Below are 20,716 nucleotides of genomic sequence, written 5' to 3'. Positions count from 1 at the left end.
TCCCAAAACACTTGGGTGATCGTCAAGATATTTCTGGAAAACATGAGATGAGACTTTGCGTGTCTTGGATCTCTCCCACGAATGCCATTTTTGCACAGTCACTTTCTTGCATTCATGATTGTTGAATCATAAACTGAGGAGTTGTTTAGATGCTGTTCTAGAGTCTTGACGTTTTCACACCTAGGCTCAGGCGATTAGAGGATCATCAGGGGTCTTTTTTTCCCCTCTTTGGGGGGGAAACTCCCACTAGGTTTAAATCTGGGACTCCCCACCATTTGACCTTAGAACTAAAGAAGCTTCTCGGATGAGAGGTGAAACATCTTCAAGCAACTTAAAGAAGTCCAGACGCTTTTCAGTGCAAGCTCCTTTGACTACGATGACCTGGATGACTGAGAACCTTCACAGACACGCCCACTTAAAATCAATCCTTTGATTTTCTGGAAAATCGACAGTGCCCCTTATGTATGAACTCTGGTTGTGTTTACTGACCTCGAAACGATTTTATGTGGTGCACGGCGCTCGAAAATCTGTCAAAAAAAATGTTTTATTACGACTTTCGTAAGCTACGAAGCTGATGGATTGTGGGAGCATTACGGCATTACGGCTCTCGTAGGCAGCCTCGCGGAGTGATACGCACTGTGCTTCAACATAATATTACTGTATTGTGTGTGTGTGTAACCTCTTGAGTTTTGTGGATATTAAACATGGTTATGCTGAGGATATGTCGGCTGAAGAACCACTGTCCAGTTTATACAGTTCACTGTATATGTGTCAAGACTACACATGTAATTGTATTAGTCTAGTTAGTAGTCCTAACTACTAATTCTAACCTATATTAAATGCTGCTGTATGTAAGCCTTGTTTGTATGGAAACCTGTTCATTCCACCATGTAAGGGCAACTCATAAAACTCACTGTTACATAAGAAGACACTGTGTCTATTTTTGGACTTTATGACCATCTCATTAAGTTTGATTATTTCAAACAGAAGGACTACTAGAAATAAACCATAGGACACATCAGCTTCTCACCATTTGTTTCCAGTGGTGTTTTATAGAGGCATCTCACCTCTTGACCTCCCAGCAGCTTGGGTTTAAACACACATAGTTCTGGATACAACCTGCAACACAAAGGAAACAGAAGATATATCATTATTCTCTATTCTTAGACAGTGAGACAAGCGGAGCGACGACACATCTAAAAGGATATTAATGCAGGCCAATGAAGCATGTGTGTTTGCCTCTAGGGCTCCAGCACCTAGTATTTTTGAGTACCACCACAGTCCAAAGAATGCTGTGGGAAGCTCATTTTCATTGAAATTCCAGTCAGACCCGTATCTGACAGACTACATCCGTTTTTGTGTGTTTAAAATAAAACCAAAATCAGAAAAAACTACATAAAAACCTTGCAGTAGGGGCCAAGTCAAGTGATGCCAGTCCAAGAGTGGTTCTCAGTGTCACACACTTTCCCAGTACTCAATCCTCTCTTATTGCTAGGATACAAGGTACAAAACCTTCCAAGTCTCTGCCAGAAAAACAAGTTGGTAGGAGGTAAAACAGGACTGCATGGACTGTTTATACACCACAAACCCTCATTTCTACCTCAAGTCTACAGCGTTTACTCAGTTATAATTGTTAAATGACATTGAAAGCTCGACTTTCTTCTTCATACAGTATATGGCTGCTCATTACCTCTCCTCCTCCACAGCCTGCCCGCACTCCACTGCTGGCACAGATTTATCTCTTACGAGTTCAGGCTTATCCAAAAGGGAGATTGGGAAAAAGACGCTATTCATGCCACTGAAGAGGCTGAACTTCAACCAGTGTACGTGTGTACACACACACACACACACACACACACACACACACACACACACCTTTTCCCCTGCCAGATTAAGAGCATTAGAAAGCTTGCTTTGTTGGTGGAAATCTCCTATATATGGGAATGAGGGTAAAGGTCTGGTAAGAGGCCAAGGACAGTATCATCATTATCATTGCTGTTGTTATTATTAATACTAATACTAATAATAATAATAACAATAATAGCATACAGGAGAAGGTACAGGTCTATACAGGCCAGAACATCCAGACTGGCCAACAGCCTGTATCCACAGGCTGTGAGGCTCCTGAACTCTCTGCCCCCCTCTCACGGACAATAACCATATCCAACTTCTTAATAGCAATGAACTGGTCTGCATTGGTGCATCATATCTTTATTCTCTTCCCCCTCCTGCCCCCCCCCCTCTTTCTTAAATAGATAACTATCATATCTGATATCATATCTCACAGTACAATCATATTGAATGGGTTGCATTGTTGTATTTTGTCATGTTTCTCAGGTCTTTGTCTGAATTTCTACGAACATTATTGCTAAGGATTGTCTTATTGCATTGGAGTCACACTGGGTTAAATATGTACACTTGGGTTTTAAGGGGTATTTATTATTTTCTTCTTTTTTTTGGGTTGTATGGAAGCCCCAAACGCAATTTCATTGTTCTTGACAATGACAATAAATAAATAAATACTAATACTAAATTATTATCATCATCATCATAATGGATACTTTATATCACACATTATATACACGTTACCAAATGTCAATTCTCATCCAAATGTTTCTGATTTTTCCATCCAACAACATGCATCTTCCTGCACAGCCAATGAGGTCAAGCACGCAGATTCATTTGGTGACTGAGCTGGGAATGATCACATATAAACCTAAACACAGGCTCCTTTGACCCCTGAGGGTGGGGGAAGCTAGTGTTTATATCTTATTTATAAAGCTGCAGCTCCCTGGTGGAAAAGTTCCCTGTGAGGATTATACTTGGGAAGCAGTTACGAGCCTAACAGAGCAGAGGCAGAAATGACTGGCACATTCATTTATAAAAGAATTTTTCCAAAAAATATAGAGTGGCTTTCTTTTTCCAGGATTACCAAGTTAAACTAACATTACTGTAACAGCGCTAGAATTAAGGGATGTGTTCTCTAACCCTTCGACTTTGCAGGCCCCAGTTAGCAATCTACTATTTTCACAAAGCTGCAAAACAAAAAACCAAAAGCACACTAAACTGGACCACTGTGACACTTACAGAAATGTAGAAAAGGTTTCCCATTCCTGCATCAAATAATCCAATCAGACTCAACTTCAAAGTTTCAGACACCTGAGAACTAGAAAATGGACTCCTGATTCAATTCCCCTACATTTGGACTCGGAGTGGAAGCCTTCTAACTTCAGCACGCCTTGGGCATCCGCCATATGTAAGAGCGAAGAAATATGTGCCTGTAATTGCTTTTATCTAAATGTTCTTTTATGTAATGGACTCCAGTCTTGTTCTAGTCTCCTCACTCAGTAGCAATAAATTATGCACTTTTCCAGCAGTTATGAAAGATGCAGGCACCCAAAGACATTTGGAAATACAATAATAAAGACATTTTAAGCTTTACACCCAGAATATACACTAATACAATGACCCCATCATTAAAGCCTCACTACACTGGAACTAAGACCAGTAGGTCAATGGCTATCTCACTAGTGTCTAATTAAAAGTGCTTTGAGTGCTCAGGTAGATCAGAAAAGTGCAACTTAAGAACCAGTCCATTCACCATTCAGAAAGTTCACCAACAAGTCGTCCCAGTACTTCCTGTCTACTGTACAAAACTATTAACAAAAACAAAAGAAACCCCAACATAAAACACACAAGTACCAAAGCAGACTTTGTGGAGATGAGCCCAATTATGGCTTTTATGACAGATTTCCCCAAACAGTAGAACTGAAGCCATTTCCTGTATGTTATGCTTTTATTATATTTTAGTTTACTAAAAAAACTTCTTCCACGCTTAGTTTTTAGGTTTTATTTCAGTTCACTATAATAGTTTGGTTCATATGCAAATTGTCTGAGTACACTGTTCTGCAGTGTAGTAGTGTTGAATGATTGCAGTGTCAGTGGGGATCCATAAACCACAAATGGCTCCAAACAAGCAGCTTCCCACAGAGCTAAGAGACCATGACTACACTGAATATGATGAGCGTCCAAAGACAGCGCAAGCAAAAGGGACAGATTTAGTGTAAATGTGCAAAAAAAATAAATAGTAAGGTAAATGTACTAATATATTGTTAAGGTCATGATAGTAGTGGGTGCTGAAGCAGATGAATGGGACCAGCAGGACAGATTCCCTGTAGCACAAACCACGCCTGCCAGACTCCACAGCACCACAGAGCATTAAACTGAGCCATCATCTGCTTCACCGAGTCCATCTTTTCATTCATTCTCAACTCAGTTATCCTGTTATACTCAGTTATTCTGAAGGAGACGGATGAGAGCAACAGCAGAGCAGGGCACAGAGTATATCTGAAGTGAAAAAGCTGGCCCAGGGCTACAGAAGGACAATCGTAAAATTGCGAGGAAGGGGGTGAGGAAAAGAGAAAGGGGATACAACGAGAGAAAAAAAAGACCAGAAACGAGTGCAGACAAGCCTCAGTGCTCACTGAGAACTGATGGAATGTGACTAATGATAATAAGCCAGAGAAAGAATGAGAGGGGGCAAGAGGGGAGTGAAGCTAGAGGATGAGGTGACCACATGACTGTCCCCGCCACCAACACATGACCCTACGCTGTGTCACTGCATCATTTCATGTTTGGCACTGATCACCACCTGCACTCATGTATATATCTTTCTACGTAGCACTCATAATTCTTATTCTCATGTATATATCTCATGTATATCTCATGCACATATCTTCTTTCTACATAGCACTTTAATTCTTATTGTCTGCACTGAAGCACCGCAGCAATTTCCTAATGTTGTAAACCTCAACATCTGGCAATAAACCCATTCTGATTCTGATTCTGATTAATTACAGCGACCATCCGCCCCATCTGTCCACCAGTGGCTACAGTCTGTGATATGTATCATGCCAATGGAAGCCTTCTCTACAGCACTTAAGGACAAACCTTTCCTTTTCTATCGCATATGGGACCCTTTTTTGGCCCACCTGAACACTCCTTCTGCTCAGAGGTTGAAATCGGGCTTACGGGATTTAGCCTGGCAACAAAGGGACGATTGTTAACCTTTTTCATTGTTTATTAATATTGCTGTTGGCTTTCTCTTTCTGCCTCCCACGTCCTGCTATACATGTAGATGCATCTTTGTCCTGTGTATGTATATGCTGGTGACTGCTGTTTTCCTGCTCTGCAATTAAAAGTTCAAAAAAAAAAAAAAAAAAAAAAATTACAGCGACCATCCATAATGACCCATTCATTCACAGAACAAGGGGGAGGGAAATAAAGCAAGTTTCTAATTAGTGACATGATTTAGAGAATAAACACAACCAAGCAGGAGCACAAACACATGCCTATAATGAGAACTTCTTCCTACTACGCTTTAAACAAAACAAACACTCACTCCAAAAATCTCTACACCAACAAACAGCATTTACAAAGGATGCTTTAAAGTAACAAACTCATTTACATCGTGACCACATAAAGGCCACTTTGATCTTAAGTGGGCGGGACTGACTGTAAAGCTTGATTACACATTTACACTGCATCTCACATTACACAACACAACTTTTGGGTTAATCCATAGAAAATGTCTCTTGTGAGACCCGTTACCTGCTGTAAACCATTTCTCAATTAAATCATTTCATTTACTTGTTGAAGTGTGAAACGCCACAGCAGTTCTTTGTTTTCTTTTTAAAAAAAAACAACATTTTTTGTTAAACTGCATTTTCACACATTTTAAAGTCCCAATTTATGCCATTGTCTAAAAGCAGCCCGCTGGGCCAGATTGGAGTGTTTGCCGTGCCGATTCTGGCCCCTAGCCTTATGTTTGACACCCCTGGTTTGAAGTCTGTGAGAGCTGACACACGTTGGCTGTCCAACATCCTCCTCTTCTTTGTTTCACTAGGTCACCAGTGTTACTGCTTTGCTACACGAGTGGTATAAACAACATTAATACACCTACGCCTCACAGCAAGAAGGTCCAGTGTTCTAATCCACCATCCGGGGAGTTTGCATGTTCTCCGTGCGTCTGTGTGGGATCTCTATGCTTCCTCCCATGACCCAAAGACATGTAGTTAGCGGGGTTACATTGATTGGTGATTTTAATTTGTCCATGAGTGTGGACAAACCCTGTGACAGGCTGGTGACCTGTCCAGGCTGTACCCCACCTCTTCCCCTACGGCAGCTGGGACAGGCGCCAGCCCCCTCGCAACCCTGAATTACGTAAGTGGAAGAGGATGGATGGATACATACATATATATTTATTTATGTTTGTTTGTTTTAAACCTTTGTCCAGCATTGCAAACAGTATGATTATTAAAGCTAACATTCACTTTACAGTGAGTGCAGCTGTTGGACATCATTCCTCATTTTCAGAAAATGCAATCATGGAAGAGTTTGATGTGAAAACCGGCACAGAATCGCCTGTTTTGCATAATAAAGTGGAAGAAAACTAGGATTTATACAAACACAAGAAATACATCGACTTGGAACTTCAAATGGTTAATCAATAATCAAATCTGAGAAGCTGCTGCTCGCCTCTGCAGTCTTCTTTTGTTTCCAATAGACAGAGTATATACCATATCCCATTGGAGTATGAGCTGGACCGATCAAAGTGGCAGCGTATTAAGTTTACATTTGAATTTACAAGAAATGGACCCTGAAGTTTCTGCAGCTGCCAAATCTTTGTGTTTCCTTCAGGAAGGATTGGGAAATAAACTCGTTACTCGTAGTAGTCTTTACTTTACCTCTACTCTACTTTTTCCTTGGATGTGTTTTGTTGATTGTATATTGAGACAACAATGCAAATAAGAAATGTAGCTATTCGATGAACCAGCTTCATGTTCTGCATTCTTAGTAATAATGACACACAAAGCAAAGCTCAAATATCCAAGAGAAGGAGCATTTTTTCTTAAAACCCTCCATTAATATGCAAATTTATGCAGAAATTTGCTCCAAAGTCTAATTAGATCACATGCTCCAATGGATTACCTGAGGTGAGGTGCCAACAACATGCCTACAGTCACAGAACAATATGTTTACCTAAAGCCAAAAACAGTCTTTCCTTAACTTCTATTTGACATAATGGATTTCCAAATAGTTATTTATAGAGAAACCCTCAATAATTGCCACCCATCTTAAAGAACGTATTTTAACTGGTGATTAACTTCATGGGGAGCAGGAATGAAAAGGGAAATGAGGAGGAGGGAAATCGTTGGCCCGTGCTTTCTTCCGGAAGGAAACATCTTTCCAGAAATGAAGACATAAAAGTTCATAGGTTTCTGGGTCAGGACTATTTAAGGGATGAAGTTCCTCAGTGCCATAACGGTGAGCTTTCCTGGACACGTTTCAGTTGTCAGACAAGGGCAGTCACTTCTCACTGCCTCCGTACAGGAAGTTCCCATGGCTGTTAAACTTTATAACCCTGAGGAAATCACTTTAGGGTGACAGAGGATGAGCCTGGCACAGGAAAGGATCGGGTCTTAAGGATCACCTCTGTGTTTGGGTGGCCCTCGATGACTTTGACCAAGCACATGGACATGTGTTCCTGTTTCCTCACGATAAATCAGCCTCTCTGTATGTCAGACACAAAACGCTTGTTCTCAGCTTTTTCAGTTTGGCAGATTTAAAGATGCGTACGCTATCTTGGGCTCACCATCCATTAAGTACATCTTCTTCCAAAAACTACAACTTAAAGATCTAAATATCTTTTAGGCTCTGCCTTCTGTTGGTTAGCATCCCTTCAAGTTAACAGACAACAAAATAATGTGAAAGTTCAATAACAAAAACCTAGTTTTAAAACTAATAATAATAATAATAATAATAATAATAATAAATTGCATTTTTATAGCACTTTTCGGGACCCGTCAAAGCGCTTTAATATCACTATTCATTCACTCTCACATTCACACACTGGTGGAGGCAGCTACAGTGTCAGTCCCTGGGGGGCAGACTGACAGAAGTGAGGCTGCCCCCCAGCGCCATTGGCCCCTCTGGCCATCACCAGTAGGTGGTAGGTGAAGTGTCTTGCCCAAGGAAACAACGACCAAGACTGTCTGAGCTGGGGTTCGAACCGGCAACCTTCCGATTACAAGACGAACACCCAACTCTTGAGCCATGATCGCCCTTACTCTCCTTACTGCAGTTATATTGACTGTTTCTCATCATTAAAAGAAAAGGTCTTTCCAGAAGTAATCGGAAGGTTGCCGGTTCGAGCCCCGGCTTGGACAGTCTCGGTCGTTGTGTCCTTGGGCAAGACACTGCCTACTGGTGGTGGTCAGAGGGCCCGGTGGCGCCAGTGTCCGGCAGCCTCGCCTCTGTCAGTGCGCCCCAGGGTGGCTGTGGCTACAATGTAGCTGCCATCACCAGTGTGTGGTTGTGTAAAGCGCTTTGGGGTCCTGAGGGACTAGAAAAGCATGGCATGACTTTAAGCTGTGTGACGAAGTGCCCGACTGTGGTGGAATTAAATGTTAAATGAGAGCAAGTAGCGAGCCATGAGGGCTATCATAAACAAACAGCAACAGCTGCCAGACAGGAAGCTATAAAAGAGGGTCGGTTTATCTGGATCAGATGCAGCAAACAGGTGCGGCTGACAGTAGACACACCACAGAGTATCTACGGCGCTGCAAGGCCACGACTTCTGAATGAAATCCAAGCTATTATGTTTCAGGGTAAGTCATATCTTATGCCTTCCACTCAGTTCTTAGTGTTGGCGAGGTGGGAGTGTTATCATCTACAATAAACTAAAACCTAGAGACACATAAAAAGTTCAGAGGATGAGGTATGATCTGCCACAGAGAAGAAAATGCACTGTGAATACAACCGTGATGCATGTTCCATCTGTTTGTGTCCATCCTCACACCGAGGCTCATTCACAAACGGTGAATACACACAAGTATTTGCATATATAAAAAAAGAAAAAAAAATCTGTGCAGACAAAAATTTCATTCACAAGTTTGATTCAGTGTTTTCTTTATACTGGTCCCCCCCTCCAAAAACAAAGCAACCCCCACGCAAAAAAACAAATGCTGAGAATTACAAATCAATGCATAAAGATATGAAATTAATTTACAAACATAAAATACCAACTAAAAGCGATATTCAGCACCTCTGGTATTTTAGCCTGAGCATCACCTTTATCTTTTTAGACTACGCCCACACTAACCCGGATAGATTTGAAAGTGGCGTTTTCGTCTACACCAGCATTTTCAGTTGTTTTCACAGAGTTGTGCGTCCACATTAAAACGGTCGAAAACGCTCACGTTCCAGTACTGCACATGCGTGAAACACAAGACCTGCCTCCTTGCTGTTTATTTAGTGTCTGGTTCTTTGAAACGTCGCAGCAAAATGTCGAGGAAAAGCAAAGTTTTTAAATGGACTAACAATGAGGTGGAGTTGTTGCTGCGAGTAACACAAAAGTACAAAGTAGCAAAAGCGAGTGAGAATGAAAGTATTTGAAGAAAAGGAGCACGTACAGACTGATATTAATCTTTTTTAGGGCTGTCAAAATTGAGAGCAAACAAAACAACTGCTGTATAATGCCCTCCGCTGTCTTAGTTTAATTGGTCACATGACTGCATCATATGACTAAAATGTGTCATTGTTTTCAAAAAGCCTGTTTTCGCTGTCCACACTGCAATGCCAAAGCACCGTTTTCAAATGTATGCGTTTTCTAGAGCGAAAACGCCGTCTCAGTGTGGACGGGAGGCCAAAATGGAGAGAAAACGATGTGTTTTCAAATGAAAACACATTAGTAGCCTTAAACTCTTCCAAAGTTTATTCACACTGGTGAAAAAAACTTTGGAAAAGTCCTTTTGTGACATCATTGACTTCAGTCCGGCTGTGCAGGAGTCTCTCTTACAATATCGTCACCACTTCACCTTGAAGTAAAAATGTTTCCTTGTTCACAGAAACTGGGGCATGGCAGTATTTAGAATTATTCTTATTCAAAGAAAATTGAACAGTGTTAAGAACAATATTGGCAACTGCACACATTTCATGACCCAAGCAGTAATTTTGCCAATATGTTAGAGATGAGATCAACTGTTCTTTGTACAATTCCCAATTTTCCCCCACATTTATTTTAGCTCATTTTAAAAAAGTTTTATTTATTTACTGTCTGAAAGAACAGCATAATTTTTCATCAGTTTACTACAAATAATCCTCTTAATCTTACTTTGAAAGTTTTGTTGATACTAGTCAGCAAACTGCTAGCAGAAGGCCAAACCAACCAGAACCAGTTCATGTGCCACTGAACTCACTGAGGCTGCAGAACAGAAGAACTACCAAACTGCAGTCCAGAAAGGTCAACATACAGCCTGAAGACTCACTGAGGAGGCGGCATCACAACGGATATATCCAATCGAAGGACCATTGAGGCCTGTGATTAAAGGACAAACCGTTGTCTTGCCTTTGCATGACATTACTGTTAATATATTCAAGTAGCTTTCTGAACTGTTTACCAGCACTCTGTGTGTGTGTGTGTGTGTGTGTGTGTGTGTGTGTGTGTGTGTGTGTGTGTGTGTGTGTGTGTTCTCTGCATCACAGTGGGTTAGGTAAAGCATAAAGTGGACGGTGTGTGTTTACACGGTGGATGGCAGCTTTCCAGTGGGAGACTCCACCCCACGAGGGCAGAGACGCAACATCACGCCATTATTGCCATGGAAACACACTGACCCTGAGTTTTGAACGCTGTGTTTAACTCCTCTGGAGTCTGAGTTAAGATACACAGACCAGGTCAGACTGTGATTAGACAGAAGCAGAGCCATCGATTCATAAGTCAGCCTCTGAGGAGCGTTATATACAGTTGTGGTCAAAAGTTTACATACACTTGTAAAGAATATAATATAATGGCTCTACCGAGTGTCCCGTTATTTCTAAAACTGATTTTTCTCTGATAGAGTGATTGGAACAGATACTTCTTTGTCACAAAAAACATTCATGAAATTTGGTTCTTTAATGACTTTATTATGGGTTAACAGAAAAAAGTGATCACATCTGCTGGGTCAAAAATATACATACAGCAGTGCTAATGTTTGGTTACATGTCCCTTAGCCATTTTGACTTCAATTAGGCACTTTTGGTAGCCATCCACAAGCTTCTGGTTGAATCTTTGACCACTCCTCTTGACAGAATTGGTGCAGTTCAGTTAAATTTGATGGCTTTCTGACATGGACTTGTTTCTTCAGCATTGTCCACATTTTCAATGGGGTTTAAGTCAGGACTTTGGGAAGGCCATTCTAAAACCCTTATTCTAGCCTGACTTAGCCATTCCTTTACCACTTTTGATGTGTGTTTGGGGTCATTGTCCTGTTGGAACACCCAACTGCGCCCAAGACCCAACCTTCATGCTGATGATTTTAGGTTATGTTGAAGAATGTGAAGGTAATCATCCTCCTTCATTGTCCCATTTACTCTCTGTAAATCACCAGTTCCATTGGCAGCAAAACAGCCCCACAGCATAATACTCCCACCACCATGCTTGATTGTAGGCATGGTGTTCTTGGGGTCAAAGGCCTCACCTTTTCTCCTCCAAACATATCGCTGGGCATTGTGGCCAAAAAGCTCGATTTTTGTTTAGTCTGACCACAGAACTTTCCTCCAGAAGGTCTTATCTTTGTCCATGTGATCAGCAGCAAACTTCAGTCGAGCCTTAAGGTGCCGCTTTTGGAGCAAGGGCTTCCTTCTTGCACGGCAGCCTCTCAGTCCATGGAGATGCAAAACACGTTTAACTGTGGACAATGACACCTGTGTTCCAGCAGCTTCTAATTCTTGGCAGATCTGCCTTTTGGTTATTCTTGGTTGACTCTTCATCCTCCTGACCAATTTTCTCTCAGCAGCAGGTGATAGCTTGCGTTCTCTTCCTGATCTTGGCAGTGATGAAACAGTACCATGCACTTTATACTTACAAACAATTGTTTGCACTGTTGCTCTTGGGACATGCAGCTGCTTTGAAATGGCCCCAAGTGACTTTCCTGACTTGTTCAAGTCAATAATTCGCTTTTTCAGATCCATGCTGAGCTCCTTTGACTTTCCCATTGTAGCATTTGTGGGCGTTTGTATCCAATGAGCCCTATTTAACCTGTCTAAGAGAAGTCACCAGCTGTAGTCACTCATAATCACTCACAAGAAGTTAAGAGGCCATGCTATGAAGCTCAGTTCACTGACAACTTTCTAAGTCACCAAAATTGCTAATTCATGTTGCTGTATGTATATTTTTGACCCAGCAGATGTGATCACTTTTTTCTGTTAACCCATAATAAAGTCATTAAAGAACCAAACTTCATGAATGTTTTTTGTGACAAAGAAGTATCTGTTCCAATCACTCTATCAGAGAAAAATCAGAGTTTTAGAAATAACGGGACACTCGGTAGATCCATTATGTTATATTCTTTACAAGTGTATGTAAACTTTTGACCACAACTGTAGCTGATGGACACGAATAAGAAACAGAGAGGAGAGAAGAACAGAAGAGAGACCAGGACACATTCAGTGTTTATCACATAGAGCCAACAGTAAAATTCTGGGTCAAGGCCCAGAACTATATAATAAAAAAAATAAATAAAAATCACTCATATTGTTACTTCTGTTCCACCAGGTAGGGCTGCTCGATTATGGCAAAAAGGTTAATCACGATTATTTTCACTGAAATTGAGATCTCGATTATTTGACGATATTTATTTAACCCTTTAAGACCTGCTATAGAACCAAGTCCGCCAGAGCTTATATTATATTTTTACATGCTGTAGTGCCATTTGTGGGAGCATTTCAAGTTGCTATGCAACTGTTATAGCCCATATTTTAATAATATGTATGCATTAAGTCCATAGTAACTACACTGATTGCAAAAAAGTGCAATAAACTACAAAAAAAAAAAAAAATTTGAAAATCGTTTTTGTTTTGTTTACATATATTTCTACTTGGAGAAATTTAAGAGGTTTATCCCTCAAAACTTTAAATACAAAAAAGTTGCAAAAAATAGTTTCCCACCACAGGAAATTTATTTTGAGTGTCTTCATAGTTTTATTTTGGAGATACACCAATTTTTATATACTGCAGGAAAAACGAAAAAAAAAAAACAATCCTATGATGCAAATTTGCAAAGAAAACAGCACGTGCATTAAGGCCTACAAGTAAAAAAAAAAACTACAATTTCCGCGAAAATGACGTCACTTCCGGTTTCGGGCAGGAAATGGCGGACATGTGACAGTTCGCGCTGACGTCTGTTTCACTGTGGGAAGTGTTACGAACGGCTGATCGGATCGGCAAAGCGTGTTTCTGGAATATTATGTTTTTGTTCCTGCAAGTGCTTTTTATGGAAGGAAACCGTGACCGAGGACAAGCTGATGGCATCAGATGTAAGTACAACTCCTCCGGTTTATTGTGCTAGCTTACACGGTTCAGGGTTCTTCAGGGATTTAAAAATAGTTACACAAAACGGAGCGTGCTGCTCTGACCGGCATTAAAGGGTTAACAATGACTTTAAAAAATAATATAAAATAGTGTGCAACACCACTGAAGTTTTTTTTAACTCTCTTTTCAACCAACAGCAGTCACTCTCTCCTCTCCAAATAACTTCTGCTTAGCTTTCCGAGCTTCCCTCGGGTCCTCTTAATCAGGGTCTCTACCCTTTTTTGCGCCACGGACCGGTTTATGCCCGACAATATTTTCACAGACCGGCCTTTAAGGTGTCGCGGATAAATGAGGGAGGGGCTAATAATCGGTTCAGTCATTTTTAATGATCGTTGAAAGCCCAGATCGTAATCGTGATTAATTCGATTAATTGAGCAGCCCTACCACCAGGAGCCACAGTGGGCAGGGCAGCACCTATTCAGAGAGAAACCCCTTCAGTGAATAAAGGTTGTTCCATCCCAGCAGCTCTGGCCCTGCTCACAGGACACTGTGGGATAGTTATACACACAATTGTGTGTCTGCAGACTTTGTTGGGCCTAGTGGGTTTCTGAGCCATCAGTCAAATTGTGCCAACAAGCTGTGTGTTTTTAGAGGCCTGGGGCCAGTTGGAGATAGCTTTGCTGCCCTTCACTATTTTCTAATAGCAGAAGTGGATTATATAAATCGTATTTTAATCACTTTTTATACTTGTCCAGGTGTCTGCAGCTGTATGATACAAGTCATTTTCCTGTTACACTCTTTCCTACTACTCAAGTGTGCTTCGAGTCCACCGGAAGGACACATGCAGAGTTGTTTTATTGCAGTGTTCGCAGAGGTCTACAGAGAGCCTCATGGTCACATTTGACTCGGGCAGGTCAATGCATACCCACAGATTCAGAGCCTACAATACAACATGTTATAAGAGGTTCTCACTAGAGGACCCCAATACTAAGAACACTTTGATGCAATACAACATCCAAAGGAAAAAAAAAAAAACATTTTTTCTTTTCATTTTCAGATTGTAAATTTATTTCCAGTCTGAATACAGTCATATTCTCCCCCCATCAGAGCGCTCGATTCAGTAGTTTGTGGAGCCACCTTCTGCAGCAGTAACTTAAAATCATAATCATTAACATGACTGTCAGTCTCCAACATTGTTGTGTTGTGATTTTGGCCCACACTTCTTTCTATCCTTTTAATGTTCAGTTCATTGAGGTTTGCAAACATTTGTTTATGCGCAGCAATAACATCAGCATTTCAAATCAAATTTAGGTCTGGACAGGGCCACTGCTGTAGATTAGTTGGGATCATTGTCACAGTGCATGGCCCAACTTCAGCCAAGTTTTAGCCAGAAGATAGCCTCATATTTCCCTGTAAAATGCATTGGTATACAGAGGACATCACAATGATTGCAAGGTGCCCAGGGTCCCGTGCCTGCAAAATAAACCCAAATCATCAGCCCTCTGCTGAGATGTTTGTGCTGACAGGCTGTGTCTGCTTCCCCCGCAGGTATGGCACTATGCATTATGGCTAAAGAGGTCTACTTTGGTCTCATCTGTTCAAAGGACAGAGTTCCAGAAGTCCTGTGATTTGTTTCCATGTTTTATTTAGAGAGAAGAGACTTTGTCTTGGCAACCCTTCCAAACAAGACATACTTGTTTGGCCTTTTCTAGCATTATCTAGATGCTACTTTCCTCTTAATTTGGAATGAAATAGTAAGGATGTACTTAAACTTTTCAAACGACTGCTGTGAAAAGGTTTTCATAAATAAACCGATCTCGACAACCATTGAGGAAACATGAGGACAGAGAAAGATAATTATGAGTTTACTGTGTGACTTTTAGAAACCACGAGAAGCTACAGCCTGTGCGTCTCTCCTCCACTGGACTTTAATATTAGCTTTAACCACACTCAGTCATTGTGTAGCGCTGATATGCTGGGAAGTTAGAAGAAAAGCGTGCATGTGTGGACACTCGTGCACTGTTTTTTTAATGAGGCAATGTCTTCACAGGCAAATTATAGCCTGTGTTTTCACATGCTGATTATGGTGAGGAAAACTATGCACACATTATCAGAAAGAATGCAGAAAATCCTCTGACGGAGAGCAAAAGTAAGAAGGACAAGCTATCGTTACCCCCACACACCCCCACTGGTTCCATGCACCACAGTAACTGGCCTATATGCAGCTGGAAAACACAACACTAAGAGTGGGTGAACACCTGAATGGCAACTTCCTGAACAGGACTGACAAAGCAGCAGCTCCTGGACACACACGTTTCTGAGTTGGAATATTTAAGGTAAAATTAGATATTACATTATTCTTTTGTTGCAGCAGTTAACAACAACAACATTCGGCCATTTTGGCTGAATTTCTCTGGTTCATAACAAATAAACAAATTTGACAGGAAAAAAAAAAAAAGCGCTCTGTTCCAGCCTGAATTATACTGCTCGCCCAATTGTTTGATGCTGCACGAGTGACAGACACCCCCTGCTCAACATTTCTTCCTTCATTCACGGGAGATGGAACAGATACACGCAGCCCTTCAGCTTGTTAATGCCATTTGGCCTTGCAGTACAGAACACCAGAAGCACACTGCTGAGAATGAAACCAATATAACAGCAGCAAAATCAAGTGTTCAGGTTTCCCAGAAACAGAAGGTGGCAATAAGAAAAGAACAGTTCAAAGAAATGACTAAAATCCCCAAATGCCCCTGATATTCATGCCAAAGATGAGTGTATGCAAACTCCTGAGCACACTCATATTATTGGTAACTCATTTTGGCTTTGTTGGGGCTTTTTTGTTTGTTTACTAAATGAAAGAAATGGAAAAAAAAAACAAAACAATCTAATTGCTCATTGCTCTTATTTTGAAAGGTCAGTCACTTTTAACAAGCAAGTAGCCCGTGCTATTTTGGATTCCACTAAGAGCCTATTCGCTGGCATATTCAGTGACTATGAGAGCTGTCAACATTTCTCAGTTCCTTTCCCAGAGAGGATCTTGTCCTGGGCTCCACCACGTTGTGCTGTAGGGGGCAACAGCAGTTCCACTTTGCACTGTGTGCTGGTTCTGGTTCATGTGCATGTAGTCTGCTGCAGACCAGAACAAGCACTACTGGCAACTCATTCACAAAATAACTCATTTGAGAGTCAGAGGATTAAATTGCTCATTTGTGCAATCTTCAGGAATGCATGACAGACTATAACACGGTGCTGGGTCAAGTAAATGTGCAAAGACTGAGGTTAAACTATAAAAGGCTAAATGTAAAAGATTTGTTCTTGGCAGTCGTATTTGAGTCTGCTCCACTGAAACTATTTAAATTCTTGGTTGAAACTGCTGTGGTCATTTTTACCATCGCTCTACAGCGCTGCGATTTCAGTCTGGGATAATCTACAGTCTGCTTCTGAAACTCGGCTCAACTTTGATGACTGAATATTTATCCAGGGTCACGTGCTCATAAAAAAATGTGCTGCTGCAACAATGACAATGTCCAGTAACACCAATCACCAGATGCTTTTAGTTCTCATGTCTCATGTTATGTGCCGATACAAACAGCTGCACCACATCATCACTTGACAATTCAGTGTTAAAATGATTACATTATTAATGGGTTCATGAATGTATTAGCCTATCCCAGCCTAAAGTAAAGAACAGATCTCTGCTTCATGTCACAAGACACTAAACATGCTCACACCACCATTCAGAAGCAGAGTGCTGGAGCACTGCAAATATGTGTGATAATCTACCTCGATCTGCATATTTAGTCGAATGGTCACTACAAAACATTCACATGCTAGTCAACCAGAGCGAGAGGTATTACTCTGGCTATCAGAGATGTGTGAGCAATATAGCTAATCAAAAGATACAGAAGTTGTTGTGTGTGAAGACTGGCTAAACAAAGCAGTCGGTCAGTTGTTCAAACTTCATGCAGTAATGAGAAAGACAAATATTTGGGCTCTCATGGAGCAGAAACATAGCTAGTAGCAATATGGCACAAAAACAAGCTATTATTAGAATTAGTAGTGGGAGAGGGATACAGACAGTAAGCCACGGACTGACAGATGGCTGCTATGAGAGACGGAGGGAGGATGGGCTCCGATGCGAGATTTTAGATAAGCTGTACAAGGAAGAATGGAAGAATTGACCACAATAGCAAACATCAGCACAAACGCGCTGACACCTTGTCTCCTCCTAAAGTTTATATTAAGTCCAGTTTACTGGAGCCAAGTAGGAGGTTAACCACTGATTAACTTCACTCATTAAAACAAATATCCTCCTCCTTCCTCTATGGCTCTCCACAGTGGATCATCCCTGTGTCACACCAAGACTCCTTCCTGGCAGCACCATCTTCAACGTCCAGTATATCCAGTATCCTTCCTCTGCACTCTTAACAGATTCAACTCTGCCACCTCACGCTGCGATCCTGAGCTTTGTCTCCAAACCACACATAATAGCAGGTCTCACTAACATCTTGTAAACCTTCCCTTTTTCTCTGGTTACAAATCAACCTTGGCATTCGTCTCCACCCACCCTGCCTGCACGTTCTTCTGAACCTCTCTCATGCACTGTCCTGCACCATGCTTTGGATGGTGAGCCCAGGTATTTAAATTCATCTACCTTCACCATCTTTACTCCTTGCATGTCAACCTTTTCACCAGTCGCCCTCTCCTTCACACACACAAATTCTGTCTTTTGTTTGTTTGTTTTGCCTGTCCCGTTTGGCTCTTTTGCATCAGAATTGTTGTCTAAAGGCGAAGAAAGATGCCCAATGGATTTACTTTACCAAATGGACCATCCCAGCCTTGCCGTATTGGTCCATTTGATTCACCTTTGCTTTTATTGTTTATTTTATTTTCACTTGCTGAACACAGGACAGACTTGCCTGGGGAAAAGAAAAGGGAGAAAGAAAGAGGGAAAGAAAAACAGCGGGGAAGAGGGACGGTGATAACGGACAAAAAACCAAAACAGACAACAAATACATACATCAATCACCTGGATCACCTGTTGAGAAAGAAAAAAAGAGAAAACAAGCAAAGGAAAAAGAGCAACATAATAAACAACATCATCATGATGATATATGGGAATATGACAGTAAATACTAAATATTAAACATTGTTGTGCAGCACGTAAGATCAACAGAACACAGTGTGCTTTGAGGTCGGAGCCAAAAAGGGTGTAGTTTGTGGGTGTGATCACCCGTGTGTACACCTGTGAGCATGGACACGCTTGTTTTTTTTTTTAAAAAAAGGTTCCTTCATCATTTAGATGCTGGGCGCCAGTATATCTCTGATGTTGTCTGGGCTGAGCAGACGTCCCACACAAAGTAAGGTCACTGCAGGCTGTTGCTCGCTTGAATCCACCCGAGGCTTGTTTTCCTGCCTGTTGTCTACCCACAACTCTGTCTTCTCTCCACTGTTATTACAACAAAGACTACTGTACCTGTTGGGGGTCATGTTCAGTAACATTGTCGTTTTTGATAACATTTAGTCTCTGAACTCTCTCACACCCCTAACGTACAAGCTATAATATAATAGCTTGTATAATAATACAAGCTACTCAAGTAGAGTCCAAAAAAAGACTGATGTGAAAAATTAAGGACTTAGTGGGCATACAGTGTCACAAAAGAAGGGAGGAAACTAGCAGGAATACAGCCCACAGATGCGACATGTAGAGCACTCCAGCTCATGTCTGTACCGTTGAAACTAAATTCTTGTGAATAAGATGGCACTGTTCCAAGACAACAATGGAGTACAGGCTGGGATCATCAGTGTGTGCCATCTCCACAATGAATTGCAAAGTGCAGCATTCAAATATATTCAAACAAAAGGCAAAAAAGAATAACCTCCCACTGAATGTAAACACACCTGTAGAGCCACCACTTTCTCTTTGTCTACCTTTGGCGTCAGCAGTCGCACAAAGTACGGCCAATGAGCATTCAATTCAATTTTATTCCTACAGCGCCAAATCACAGCAACAGTAATGTAGACCCTACAATAATGCATACAGAGAAAACGCAACAATCGCATGACCCCCTATGAGCAAGGACTTTGGCGACAGTGGGAAGGAAAAACTCCCTTTAAACAGGAAGAAACCTCCAGCAGAACCAGGCTCAGGGAGGGGCGGGGCCATCTGCCACGACCGGTTGGGGTGGCAGATGGCTAATCCTCCTAACCCTAAGCAGTCACATGTTAGACCCTTGGCTGATTTTAACCTTTGAACCCTTAACACAACTATTGCTGTAGGTCTGGGACGGACTCATAGCCACTGAAGACACAATGGTGAAAAAAAACTACTGCTATAAAACAAAAGATTCATTTCCCATTGACATGCTATTCAAGTACAAACACACACACACACACACACACACACACACACACACACACACCTCTGTCTTCCTTCCTTTAGAAACCAGCACCATAATCCTCTTTTCCTCATAAAGCAGCTCTTTTTCTGAGAAGCAGTCAGCCGTTATACCTAAGGAATATTAAAGGCTTCTTGAAGCAAGGCTGTAGATGGGATTTTGCAAAACACACAGTGCACTCTTCTAGAGAGGCTAGACAGACCCACACACACACACACACACACACACACACACAGGCTCCTTTCGGTGCCTGCCTGAGCACTGACAAGGGCAGAGTGAAGGGTAAATGTTAGTGTGACTGCTGTGTTGTCTGCTCCTCTCTGAATGCTGTGTGTGTAAAACACACCGGTACACAAAGAGCTTCTTTGTGGTCCCATGCAGCTAATGCCCCTTTTCCATAATGTTGCCTTAATGAAACATAGGTGTGTGTTGTTTATGGAGCCAGGCTCGTTACATAACGTACTGAGGTGAGAATGAAGCCTTTAAAAAGTTTAAGGAGCCCTGCTGGAGCTCTTTTAATCAGACTGCAAAGGCATAAAAATTCAAGAGCTTCTCCAACAAAGTCGAGATGAAAATCATGATTCTGTTGAAGCTTGCAGCCACTCCAGAGAGTGAGACGCAGGTTGATAACCACGACAAACAAGCGCTAACACAGCTGCATTCACTGGAGGGCTCAACCGAATAAACCTCAGCAAACAAACAAACATGTCACAGAATAGATGCTCTGTGAAAGTTTCCCCCGTTTCCTTTTCTAGAAGGGAAAAGGGGAAACTTCAGTTCACAATCAGAATCAGTTCCATTCTGGGTTTTGTGCGGTTTTTGTGTGGTTATTTTTGTCATCTCAGGTTTGTTTCTCAGCTGCTGTGACTTTGTTCCTCTGGGCATTCTTCATTTTTGGACATGTTGCTCTTAACTGTCGATTCAGTTAAATTAAGCCAAGTAGTTTTTAAACAATTCTGCTTAAAGAC

General features: G+C 41.4%; 1 protein-coding gene across 2 annotated transcripts in view; it reads right to left on the bottom strand.

The window, feature by feature from the left end:
- plxnb1b (plexin b1b) overlaps positions 1 to 20,716 on the bottom strand; it is a 94,909-nt gene that overhangs the window by 37,832 nt on the left and 36,361 nt on the right. For both annotated transcript variants that reach the window (XM_085272845.1, XM_085272846.1), the window contains exon 2: positions 1,031 to 1,119. The gene's annotated coding sequence lies outside the window, so the exon portion shown is untranslated. The remainder of the gene's footprint in view (positions 1 to 1,030; positions 1,120 to 20,716) is intronic.

Source organism: Mchenga conophoros, linkage group LG5 (assembly GCF_057382185.1).
Source record: "Mchenga conophoros isolate Kocher_MC1m ecotype Shallow Benthic linkage group LG5, M_conophoros_male_GT1.1, whole genome shotgun sequence".
Taxonomy (NCBI): domain Eukaryota; kingdom Metazoa; phylum Chordata; class Actinopteri; order Cichliformes; family Cichlidae; genus Mchenga; species Mchenga conophoros.
This window is presented reverse-complemented; position numbering and strand designations above follow the sequence as displayed.